General features: G+C 61.3%; 2 non-coding genes across 2 annotated transcripts; both read left to right on the top strand.

The window, feature by feature from the left end:
- The first annotated feature begins 8568 nt into the window (after positions 1 to 8568).
- On the top strand, positions 8569 to 10383 carry LOC142793601 (small subunit ribosomal RNA). The gene has a single exon (XR_012891674.1). It is a non-coding gene; the product is annotated as a small subunit ribosomal RNA (ribosomal RNA).
- Positions 10384 to 12102: 1719 nt separating this feature from the next.
- On the top strand, positions 12103 to 12255 carry LOC142793611 (5.8S ribosomal RNA). The gene has a single exon (XR_012891679.1). It is a non-coding gene; the product is annotated as a 5.8S ribosomal RNA (ribosomal RNA).
- Positions 12256 to 12953: the final 698 nt, after the last annotated feature.

The following is a 12953-nucleotide window of genomic DNA, read 5'->3' as shown; positions in this document are numbered from 1 at the left end:
CCCCGGCTGACGCGGTTTCGTGCCGCCCCGGCAGACGCGGTTTTCGCGCCGCCCCGGCTGACGCGGTTTCGTGCCGCCCCGGCAGACGCAGTTCGGACTTAGCACTTTTCGGCTGTGCCTGGCTGGCGGCCCACTCACTCGATCGCCATGTCTGTTTGCCACAGTTTTCCCGGTGGTGCCGCACCCGGGCTCGCCCCGGCAGACGCGTTTTTTTTTTTCTTTCGCCCCGGCTGACGCAGTTTTCGCGCCGCCCCGGCTGACGCGGTTTCGTGCCGCCCCGGCAGACGCGGTTTTTTTGCGCCGCCCCGGCTGACGCGGTTTTTGCCGCCCCGGCTGACGCAGTTCGGACTTGGCACTTTTTGGCTGAGCCTGGCTGGTGGCCCACTCACTCGATCGCCATGTCTGTTAGCCACAGTTTTCCCGGTGGTGCCGCACCCGGGCTCGCCCCGGCTGACGCAGTTTTCGCGCCGCCCCGGCAGACGCGGTTTTCGCGCCGCCCCGGCTGACGCGGTTTTTGCCGCCCCGGCTGACGCAGTTCGGACTTGGCACTTTTTGGGCTGAGCCTGGCTGGCGGCCCACTCACTCGATCGCCATGTCTGTTTGCCACAGTCTTCCCGGTGGTGCCGCACCCGGGCTCGCCCCGGCAGACGCGTTTTTTTTTTCTTTCGCCCCGGCAGACGTGGTTCCCCCCCCCCCCCTTTTCGCTCGCCCCGGCTGACGAGGTTTTCGCGCCGCCCCGGCTGACGCAGTTTTCGCGCCGCCCCGGCTGACGCGGTTTCGTGCCGCCCCGGCTGACGCGGTTTTCGCGCCGCCCCGGCTGACGCGGTTTTTGCGTCGCCCCGGCTGACACGGTTCGGACTTTGCACTTTTCGGCTGTGCCTGGCTGGCGGCCCACTCACTCGATCGCCATGTCTGTTTGCCACAGTTTTCCCGGTGGTGCCGCACCCGGGCTCGCCCCGGCTGACGCAGTTTTCGCGCCGCCCCGGCAGACGCGGTTTTCGCGCCGCCCCGGCTGACGCGGTTTCGTGCCGCCCCGGCAGACGCAGTTCGGACTTAGCACTTTTCGGCTGTGCCTGGCTGGCGGCCCACTCACTCGATCGCCATGTCTGTTTGCCACAGTTTTCCCGGTGGTGCCGCACCCGGGCTCGCCCCGGCTGACGCAGTTTTCGCGCCGCCCCGGCTGACGCGGTTTCGTGCCGCCCCGGCAGACGCGGTTTTCGCGCCGCCCCGGCTGACGCGGTTTCGTGCCGCCCCGGCAGACGCAGTTCGGACTTAGCACTTTTCGGCTGTGCCTGGCTGGCGGCCCACTCACTCGATCGCCATGTCTGTTTGCCACAGTTTTCCCGGTGGTGCCGCACCCGGGCTCGCCCCGGCAGACGCGTTTTTTTTTTTTTCTTTCGCCCCGGCTGACGCAGTTTTCGCGCCGCCCCGGCTGACGCGGTTTCGTGCCGCCCCGGCAGACGCGGTTTTTTGCGCCGCCCCGGCTGACGCGGTTTTTGCCGCCCCGGCTGACGCAGTTCGGACTTAGCACTTTTCGGCTGTGCCTGGCTGGCGGCCCACTCACTCGATCGCCATGTCTGTTTGCCACAGTTTTCCCGGTGGTGCCGCACCCGGGCTCGCCCCGGCTGACGCAGTTTTCGCGCCGCCCCGGCTGACGCGGTTTCGTGCCGCCCCGGCAGACGCGGTTTTCGCGCCGCCCCGGCTGACGCGGTTTCGTGCCGCCCCGGCAGACGCAGTTCGGACTTAGCACTTTTCGGCTGTGCCTGGCTGGCGGCCCACTCACTCGATCGCCATGTCTGTTTGCCACAGTTTTCCCGGTGGTGCCGCACCCGGGCTCGCCCCGGCTGACGCAGTTTTCGCGCCGCCCCGGCTGACGCGGTTTCGTGCCGCCCCGGCAGACGCGGTTTTCGCGCCGCCCCGGCTGACGCGGTTTCGTGCCGCCCCGGCAGACGCAGTTCGGACTTAGCACTTTTCGGCTGTGCCTGGCTGGCGGCCCACTCACTCGATCGCCATGTCTGTTTGCCACAGTTTTCCCGGTGGTGCCGCACCCGGGCTCGCCCCGGCAGACGCGTTTTTTTTTTTCTTTCGCCCCGGCTGACGCAGTTTTCGCGCCGCCCCGGCTGACGCGGTTTCGTGCCGCCCCGGCAGACGCGGTTTTTTTGCGCCGCCCCGGCTGACGCGGTTTTTGCCGCCCCGGCTGACGCAGTTCGGACTTGGCACTTTTTGGCTGAGCCTGGCTGGTGGCCCACTCACTCGATCGCCATGTCTGTTAGCCACAGTTTTCCCGGTGGTGCCGCACCCGGGCTCGCCCCGGCTGACGCAGTTTTCGCGCCGCCCCGGCAGACGCGGTTTTCGCGCCGCCCCGGCTGACGCGGTTTTTGCCGCCCCGGCTGACGCAGTTCGGACTTGGCACTTTTTGGGCTGAGCCTGGCTGGCGGCCCACTCACTCGATCGCCATGTCTGTTTGCCACAGTCTTCCCGGTGGTGCCGCACCCGGGCTCGCCCCGGCAGACGCGTTTTTTTTTTCTTTCGCCCCGGCAGACGTGGTTCCCCCCCCCCCCTTTTCGCTCGCCCCGGCTGACGAGGTTTTCGCGCCGCCCCGGCTGACGCAGTTTTCGCGCCGCCCCGGCTGACGCGGTTTCGTGCCGCCCCGGCTGACGCGGTTTTCGCGCCGCCCCGGCTGACGCGGTTTTTGCGTCGCCCCGGCTGACACGGTTCGGACTTTGCACTTTTCGGCTGTGCCTGGCTGGCGGCCCACTCACTCGATCGCCATGTCTGTTTGCCACAGTTTTCCCGGTGGTGCCGCACCCGGGCTTGCCCCGGCAGACGCGTTTTTTTTTTTCTTTTCGCCCCGGCTGACGCAGTTTTCGCCCCGCCCCGGCTGACGCGGTTTCGTGCCGCCCCGGCAGACGCGGTTTTTTGCGCCGCCCCGGCTGACGCGGTTTTTGCCGCCCCGGCTGACGCAGTTCGGACTTTGCACTTTTTGGCTGAGCCTGGCTGGCGGCCCACTCACTCGATCGCCATGTCTGTTTGCCACAGTTTTCCCGGTGGTGCCGCACCCGGGCTCGCCCCGGCAGACGCGTTTTTTTTTTCCTTCGCCCCGGCAGACGTGGTTCCCCCCCCCCCCTCCGTCTTTCTTTTTGTTTTTTTTTTTCGCCGCGGCTGAAGTGGATTTTTCGGTGCCTCGACGCCCCGGTAGTCGCGGTTTTTCCGTTTCCGCACGGCCCCGGCTGACGCTGCTCGGTCACAGTCGCCTTTTGTGAGGATTGCAGACTTCTTGAGCGCGGGTGTTTTTTTTTTGTTGTTGTTGTTGTTTTATTACGCATTCGCTCCAGCAGACGCTGTTTAGACTTTTTGTTTCCTCTTTTATCCTGCGACGAGGTGACGAGGTTTATTCGGTGCCCCGCCGCCCCGGCTGAAGTGATTTTTCCTGTCCCGTGCCGCCCCGGCTGACGCGGTTGGGACTTCGCGTTTGTTCGGCCGCCACGGGTTTTGGCGCACTCGCTCGGTTGCTTGTTGTTGCCACTTGTTGCGAACCCAGGTTTCTTGAGCGAGCGCGGGCGTTTTTTCTTCCTTTCTTTCTTTGTTCTATGTGTTAGCGAATCGGCCTTTAATATCACACGAGGACTCACAACCAACAATTTTCAGTTTGAAGTGTAAAAAATCTGCAGGTGTTGACGTAACTGACTTGCCCCGTACCCTTGAGTACATCCATGAAGTTCTCGTAGTACTACTAAATCGCATTATTCCAAGTGGAGAAATTCCCATAAACTTGCAAACCTCTACACGAAAATCGGTGCGCGTGATAAAGTTGAAAATTATCGTCCGATATCAAATGTGCCTTCTATAACACAAATTCTAGGAAAAAAAAAAAAAAACACTTGTTCGCCGTTTTCTGCGCCGTGACTGGCAGCACTCCGGCGAAGCGAAACGGGGTCGATTCGAGCACGATATCGGCGTCTTTCGACGTGCTCGCCGGCGACCGTCGCACGAGTACGTCGCACGAGCGCGTCTGCCGGGGCGCCGTTTGCGAAGCCGACGCAAAAGTGGGAACCGCCGCTCGGATGATCGCCGCTTTCGGCAGAGTGAGTGTTGGCACTCCGGGGAAGCGAAACAGCGTGAATGCGCCCACGAAATCGGCGTATTTTGAAGTGCCCGCCGGCGACCGTCGCACGAGTACGGTAAACCGCGTCAGCCGGGGCGTAGTTCGGGACGCCGACGAAAAAGTGGGAAGCGCAACTCGGATCTTCGCCGTTTTTGCAGGAGTGAGTGGCGGCCCTCCTGCGAGACCAAGAAGCATCGATTCGTGCACGAATTCGGCGCCTTTCGACGTGATCGCCGGCGACCGTCGCTCGAGTAGGGCAAACCGCGTCTGCCGGGGCGGGCTTCGGGACGCCGATGCGAAAGTGGGAAACGCTGCTCGGATGTTCGCCGTTTTTGGCCGAGTGAGTGCTGGCACTCGGGCGAAGCCAAACGGGGCCGATTACGGCACGATATCGGCGTCTTTCGACGTGCCCGGCGGCGACCGTCGCACGAGTACGGTAAACCGCGTCAGCCCGGGCGGAGTTCGGGACGCCGATGCGAAAGTGGAGAACGCCGCTCGGATCTTCGCCGTTTTTGGAGGAGTGAGTGGCGGCACTCCGGAGAAGCCAAGGAGCGCCAATTAGCGCACGATATCGGCGTCTTTCGACGCGCTCGCCGGCGACCGTCGAACGAGTAGGGCAAACCGCGTCTGCCGGGGCGGGGTTTACGACGCCGACGCAAAAGTGGGAACCGCCGCTCGGATGTTGGCCGTTTTTGGCAGAGTGAGTGCTGGCACACCGGCGACGCGAAAGAGCGCGAAAGCGCCCACGAAAGTGGCGTATTTGGACGTGCTTGACGGCGACCGCTGCAGGAGTACGAAAAACCACGTCAGCCGGGGCGAGCGACCCACGGCGGTCTGGGTGCTTATCGCTGCTATTATAGGGGCACCCCGGCAGACGCAGAAAAAAAAAATTTTTTTTCGACCTTCTTTTTTGCTGGTCGAGCTCGGGTAACCCAGGTCGCAATGGGAGCCGCGCACGAAAGCGGCGTCGCGAGACGCGTTCGCGGTCGCTAGTCGCACGAGCTCGGCAACCGCGTCAGCCGGCGCGGAGTTCGGGATGCCGACGGCTAAGTGGGTACCGCTGCTCGGATGTTCGCCGTTTTTGGCCGAGTGAGTGCTGGCACTCCGGCGAAGCGAAACGGGGCCGATTCGGGCACGATATCGGCGTATTTCGACGTGCTCGCCGGCGACCGTCGCACGAGTACGGCAAAGCGCGTCTGCCGGGGCGAGGTTTGCGATGCCGACGAAAAAGTGGGAAGCGCCGCTCGGATCTTCGCCGTTTTTGCAGGAGTGAGTGGCGGCCCTCCTGCGAGACCAAGAAGCATCGACTCGCGCACGATATCGGTGTCTTTCGACGTGCCCGCCGGCCACCGCCGCACGAGTACGGCAAACCGCGTATGCCGGGGCGGGGTTGGCGACGCCGACGCAAAAGTGGGAACCGCCACTAGGATGTTCGCCGTTTTTGGCAGAGTGAGTGCTGGCACACCGGCGACGCGAAAGAGCGCGAAAGCGCCCACGAAAGTGGCGTATTTGGACGTGCTTGACGGCGACCGCTGCAGGAGTACGAAAAACCACGTCAGCCGGGGCGAGCGACCCACGGCGGTCTGGGTGCTTATCGCTGCTATTATAGGGGCACCCCGGCAGACGCAGAAAAAAAAAATTTTTTTTCGACCTTCTTTTTTGCTGGTCGAGCTCGGGTAACCCAGGTCGCAATGGGAGCCGCGCACGAAAGCGGCGTCGCGAGACGCGTTCGCGGTCGCTAGTCGCACGAGCTCGGCAACCGCGTCAGCCGGCGCGGAGTTCGGGATGCCGACGGCTAAGTGGGTACCGCTGCTCGGATGTTCGCCGTTTTTGGCCGAGTGAGTGCTGGCACTCCGGCGAAGCGAAACGGGGCCGATTCGGGCACGATATCGGCGTATTTCGACGTGCTCGCCGGCGACCGTCGCACGAGTACGGCAAAGCGCGTCTGCCGGGGCGAGGTTTGCGATGCCGACGAAAAAGTGGGAAGCGCCGCTCGGATCTTCGCCGTTTTTGCAGGAGTGAGTGGCGGCCCTCCTGCGAGACCAAGAAGCATCGACTCGCGCACGATATCGGTGTCTTTCGACGTGCCCGCCGGCCACCGCCGCACGAGTACGGCAAACCGCGTATGCCGGGGCGGGGTTGGCGACGCCGACGCAAAAGTGGGAACCGCCACTAGGATGTTCGCCGTTTTTGGCAGAGTGAGTGCTGGCACTCCGGCGAAGCGAAAGAGCGCGAATGCGCCCACGAAAGTGGCGTGTTTGGACGTGCTTGACGACGACCACCGCAGGAAAACGAAAAACCACGTCAGCCGGGGCGAGCGACCCATGGCGGTCTGGGTGCTTATCGCTGCTATTATAGGGGCACCCCGGCAGACGCAAAAAAAAAAAAAATTTTTTTTCGACATTCTTTCTTGCTCGTCGACCTCGGGTGACCCAGGTCGCAGTGGGAGCCGCGCACGAAAGCGGCGTCGCGAGACGGCTTCGCGGTCGCTAGTCGCACGAGCTCGGCAACCGCGTCTGCCGGGGCGGAGTTCGGGACGCCGACGGCTAAGTGGGAACCGCCGCTCGGATGTTCGCCGTTTGTGGCCGAGTGAGTGCTGGCACTCCGGCGAAGCCAAACGGGGCCGATTCCGGCACGATATCGGCGTCTTTCTACGTGCTCGCCGGCGACCGTCGCACGAGTACGGCAAAGTGCGTCTGCCGGGGCGGGGTTTGCGACGCGTACGCAATAGTGAGAACCGTCGCTCGGATGTTCGTCGTCTTTCGCCGAGCCAGTGCTGGCACTCCGGCGAAGCCGAACGGAGCCGATTCGGGCACGATATCGGCGTCTTTCCACGTGCTCGCCGGCGACCGTCGCACGAGTACGGTAAACCGCGTCAGCCGGGGCGGAGTTCGGGACGCCGATGCGAAAGTGGGAAGCGCCGCTCGGATCTTCGCCGTTTTTGGAGGAGTCAGTGGCGGCACTCCGGTGAAGCCAAGGTGCGCCAATTCGCGCACGATATCGGCGTCTTTCGACGTGCCCGCCGGCCACCGTCGCACGAGTACGGCAAACCTCGTCTGCCGGGGCGGGGTTTGCGACGCCGACGCAAAAGTGGGAACCGCCGCTCGGATGTTCGCCGTTTTTGGCAGAGTGAGTGCTGGCACTCCGGCGAAGCGAAAGAGCGTGAATGCGCCCACGAAAGTAGCGTATTTGGACGTGCTTGACGGCGACCGCCGCAGGAGTACGAAAAACCACGTCAGCCGGGGCGAGCGACCCACGGCGGTCTGGGTGCTTATCGCTGCTATTATAGGGGCACCCCGGCAGACGCAGAAAGAAAAAAAAAAAAAAATGGGGACATGGCGTGCGTCACCGTGCGGCTTCGCAGCGTTGCCGAAGTCGCCGAGCCCTTCGACTGAGCCGAACGGCGGACAGGGAACGTTGGTCGGCCGTTCTAACCTGTCGGTGCCACGCCGAGACGTCGTTAAGGAAAACCGCGTCGTGGGCCTCTACGACGCCGTCGAGTCGTTGTACGTTTGGTGTCCAGCGTGTCGGCGGCGAGTAGCGGACACGTCGTTCACGACTTCGGTCTTTCGCAGTCGACGCGAACTTGCGGAGAGTCGTGGTGCCTCACGTTTTCGGCAGAAACCGCGGCGGAATTTTCCCGTGCGTGCGCGCACGACCTCGGTGCTGTGCCGTCAGCGTAGTGTTGCACAAACTCGTGGCCTACCCAAGGTGCGGTACGTTTGCGGCCGTATCCTCGGTGGGAATTTCGTGAGTAGGGTCGCAAATTCTACGACCTCGGCGGGTTTGAGAGCGACGTAGACTTGTGGCACGCTCAACGTGCCACACGTTTCGGGGCACACCCGCGGTGAAATTTTCTCGAGTACGCTCGTATTAGTGCCCAAGGAGGTCTGGGTACTTATCGCTGCTATTATGTGGGGGTTCTCGTGAGCGGCGTACGCGAAAGCGACCGGGTGTCTGATATGCGGCGGGCTTCGGCCTCGTCAAGCGTGTCCTCGGGTCTGCTCCAGGGGAATCCACGGCAGTCGTCTGCAGCCTCATCCGCTTGATGCGTTAGGGGCTGGTTGTCGGACGGTGCCGTTTTACCACGATATCGAGGTGTGTTCCGTGTCGTCCTCGGGCGATTCAGATGCGAAAGCGCCGAAGACGCGGGCGTGACCCGTCGTCTGGCGGCTTTGCAGTCTCGGCTCCGTTGCTAGTTCCGGCCGGTCCACCGACAGTGCAGCGGGCTTGGGCAACCCGCACGGCGCGACCGAGTCGATGCAACGAAAAAGAGCGAGCATGAACGTGCTTCTTGCCGCACGGCTCCCACTCGTCTTTCGGGAAGGTTGTGCCGTAGCGAGCTCGAACGCCGTCATCTCGGAGTGCAAAATAAGCGTGTTGGGGCGCCTGAAGGTGGCCTCCGCCGCACACAGACTGCGTCCGGCCCGCCGAAGGCGAGGACGGACGCGCAGTCGAACGATTACCTGGTTGATCCTGCCAGTAATCATATGCTTGTCTCAAAGATTAAGCCATGCATGTCTAAGTACATGCCGAAATAAGGCGAAACCGCGAATGGCTCATTAAATCAGTTATGGTTCCTTAGATCGTTTCTTCCTACTTGGATAACTGTGGCAATTCTAGAGCTAATACATGCAGTGAGCCTGGAGCCCTTTGGGTAACGGGTGCTTTTATTAGACCAAGATCGATCGGGTTTCGGCCCGTATTGTGTGGTGACTCTGGATAACTTTGTGCTGATCGCATGGCCACGAGCCGGCGACGTTTCTTTCAAGTGTCTGCCTTATCAACTTTCGATGGTAGGTTACTTGCTTACCATGGTTGTTACGGGTAACGGAGAATCAGGGTTCGATTCCGGAGAGGGAGCCTGAGAAACGGCTACCACATCCAAGGAAGGCAGCAGGCGCGCAAATTACCCACTCCCGGCACGGGGAGGTAGTGACGAAAAATAACAATACGGGACTCTTTTGAGGCCCCGTAATTGAAATGAGTACACTCTAAATCCTTTAACGAGGATCAATTGGAGGGCAAGTCTGGTGCCAGCAGCCGCGGTAATTCCAGCTCCAATAGCGTATACTAAAGCTGCTGCGGTTAAAAAGCTCGTAGTTGGATCTCAGTTCCAGACGAGTAGTGCATCTACCCGATGCGACGGCTCGGACTGAACATCATGCCGGTTCTTTCTTGGTGCACTTCATTGTGTGCCTCGAGATGGCCGGTGCTTTTACTTTGAAAAAATTAGAGTGCTCAACGCAGGCGAGTCGCCTGAATAAACTTGCATGGAATAATAGAACAAGACCTCGTTTCTGTTCTGTTGGTTTTTGGAATACGAGGTAATGATTAAGAGGGACGGACGGGGGCATTCGTATTGCGGCGCTAGAGGTGAAATTCTTGGACCGTCGCAAGACGAACTACTGCGAAAGCATTTGCCAAGAATGTTTTCATTGATCAAGAACGAAAGTCAGAGGTTCGAAGGCGATCAGATACCGCCCTAGTTCTGACCATAAACGATGCCAACCAGCGATCCGCCTGAGTTACTCAAATGACTCGGCGGGCAGCTTCCGGGAAACCAAAGTATTTGGGTTCCGGGGGAAGTATGGTTGCAAAGCTGAAACTTAAAGGAATTGACGGAAGGGCACCACCAGGAGTGGAGCCTGCGGCTTAATTTGACTCAACACGGGAAAACTTACCCGGCCCGGACACTGGGAGGATTGACAGATTGAGAGCTCTTTCTTGATTCGGTGGATGGTGGTGCATGGCCGTTCTTAGTTGGTGGAGCGATTTGTCTGGTTAATTCCGATAACGAACGAGACTCTAGCCTATTAAATAGGTGCGGGGTTCCCAGCACCTTACAACCTTCTTAGAGGGACAAGCGGCTCCTAGCCGCACGAAACAGAGCAATAACAGGTCTGTGATGCCCTTAGATGTCCGGGGCCGCACGCGCGCTACACTGAAGGAAGCAGCGTGTCTTTATCCCTGTCTGAAAAGACTGGGTAACCCGTGGAACTTCTTTCGTGATTGGGATAGGGGCTTGCAATTGTTCCCCTTGAACGAGGAATTCCCAGTAAGCGCGAGTCATAAGCTCGCGTTGATTACGTCCCTGCCCTTTGTACACACCGCCCGTCGCTACTACCGATTGAATGATTTAGTGAGGTCTTCGGACCGATGTCCGGCGCGGCCTTTCGGTTGCGCCGGTCTGTTGGAAAGATGACCAAACTTGATCATTTAGAGGAAGTAAAAGTCGTAACAAGGTTTCCGTAGGTGAACCTGCGGAAGGATCATTAACGGATTGTGAAGGGTGAGCGCCTCAGCTGCGTCTGCGCCCGACACTTTCTGCCGCTGACCCCGTTTGGACGCGGGGTCGGCTTTTCCCCACGGGGCTGCCTGAATGTGGAGCGGCACCCCGTGACAAATTGTTGCGCCCAGCGGACGCCAACACCGCGACCTTGGACGGTCGGCCAGGTGGCGGACGCGGGTACAAACGGCGCAACGCACTCATAGGTCGGCTTTCGACCCGCCACTGCACCGTGGCTCGAAGCGCTCGAAATGCGCGACCCGACCGCTGCGGGACCGCCTAGTACTGTAAACAGGAGCGGCGGAGCGCGAACGGCGAGTCGTGGTTACGTCGGTAGAAGGCGAGGCTGCGCGTTCCCGAAACGCCAGCCGAGTGCCCTCCCGACCGTTCGAGCGTGCAAGAACGAGACCCGACAATCGCGCGGCGACTGCCAAGTACGAGAGGAACGGCACAAGCGTCGGCGGTCGGTCAAGGAACTGGCGATGTGACGGGTCCGCTGTGCACCAGTGCATACCGTCCCGCCGTCCGCGGCAAGCGCCTCCGCGTCCTCGGGTGACGGAGGCTGCCGGTCGGTTCTTGCAGGCGAGGGATCTCGCTGGCACCGGTTCGCGTTGACGCGCGGCCGGTCATGGCACGGCGATGCGACGGCCGAGGTGCGCAGTACTCGATGGAGGAACCGCACGCTCCGATGACCGTCCCGCCCTCCGCGGCGTATGCGTACCGACCGTAATGGTTGCAGCAGCGCCGGCCGGCTTTTGAATTCGCCACACGAAACACGGTGCGAGATCGCGGTTAGGGGAGCGTCGACGTTGCCAGGCGTTTTGCTTGCTGCCGAGGGAAAGGCGGCACGGCCACGTCGCGCTCGTCGCGATTAGCGGGTCTGCGCGCTTTGGGAAGGTGCCGCAACGACTTGCCGAAAGAGGAAGCACGGAAGAACGAGGGACTTGGACGTCCCGACAATTGAACGCACTTGCGGCCAGGCCCTTGCTGGCTTCGTTCTTCCGCCTCGAGTAGGCTCGTACGCGGCTCCGGCGCCGAAAGTGGTCCTTGGCACCGACTTCGGTGGACGTGGGAAGTGCCGCGCAAGTACGGCGCGCCTGGCTCCACCTGTTGGCTAAAGTAGGCAGCCGGATCGGCATTTTGGTGTGCGGTGGCAAACCGTGGATGCGAAAAAAGCTTGTGCGATTTCGTGGAACAAAAAGCGGGGGTCCCCCTTTTTATGCGGAGGAGACCGACCCGCCTGCCGTGGTGAACCGCGACGCCACGGTAAAAACGGGAGAGGCTTGTCGATGGGACCGTGCATCCCGCGCTCCACGGAGGCCGGGAGGCGGCCGCCCGAGGAAATGTGTAGCCGTCGAGGCCCGCATCTGCGTGCACTCTTATCCAAATGGGTGTACCGCAGGCATTTTCTGGTTAGGCGGGCCAATGAGAGCGAGCACACAACGATACCTACGGGTCCGGCTTGGAGAACCGGCTTCGACGCCTCCCGAGTATTTATAGAGGGGTGGACCACGAAAGCACTCGCAAGTAGCGAAAGCGAAACGCCGTCCGAAACACACCGTTTGCTCGATTTGCGGCAGCCGAAAAAGGCGCGGCAGAGTTTTGGAGTCCAAGCGTGCGCTGAAAAGCGCCCTTCTTGGCCACTGTTTGGCCGAGTGCCAGAAACGTTTGGTTTTGACTGTACGGAATTGAACAAACACTTTTTCACGACTCTAAGCGGTGGATCACTCGGTTCTCGGGTCGATGAAGAACGCAGCCAGCTGCGAGACTTGGTGTGAATTGCAGGACACACTGAGCACTGATTCTTTGAACGCACATTGCGGCCTTGGGTCTTCCCTTGGCTTCGTCTGTCTGAGGGTCGGATCACATATCAAGAGAGCCTTCGGCGCACAAGGGAACGTGAGCCGTCGACTCGTTTTGACCGCGTCGGCAACACGGACAGCACGCTGAACACCTCACAGCGAGCGCCAACAGCGGCCACTCAAGGGCGAGACGGTGGCGACCGTCGTGCCAGAGCCCAACCGAAACGGGGGCGACCGACTGCATTGAGGATGTGGCACCTCGTTGAGACCGCCGCAGGACTTCGAGTCGGAAGGAAGCCTGCAGGGAAAGTGCGGTCGAGGTTGCGTACTCCTCTCTGCGACCGGGCGCGCAAGAGCTGCGAGAGCCACGGACGCGCAACTTTAACGCACGGTAAACACGAGGAGCGAAAGCCGGCCAGCAAAGCTTCTCCAGCCGTGCGCAAAGTGCGCGAGATCGCAGCCTTGCGTTGCGCTTGTTGCCCTCGAAGTAAGCAGGGTGTCCCGTAGACCGGGCGCTCGAACACGCTGCGGGGCCGTGCCTCCTCCAGGCTTTGCCGCGCGAACAGGGAACGTTCGCGCGCAAAGCGCAGGGAGGTGAGGAGGCTGCGCCCGACGTTTGCGGTTCGCTGCGTACGCGGTTGATGCGGAGAGCACGGCGCGACGACTTGCCGCGAAGCGGAAAAAGTCTCCCGCACGAGTTGGCGAAACGTTGGCGAAGCTTAAGGCGTTCTCGTCGTAGTCCGCCGTCGGTCTAAGT

This window comes from Rhipicephalus microplus, unplaced genomic scaffold, assembly GCF_043290135.1.
Source record: "Rhipicephalus microplus isolate Deutch F79 unplaced genomic scaffold, USDA_Rmic scaffold_312, whole genome shotgun sequence".
Classification (NCBI taxonomy): Eukaryota; Metazoa; Arthropoda; class Arachnida; order Ixodida; family Ixodidae; genus Rhipicephalus; species Rhipicephalus microplus.
This window is presented reverse-complemented; position numbering and strand designations above follow the sequence as displayed.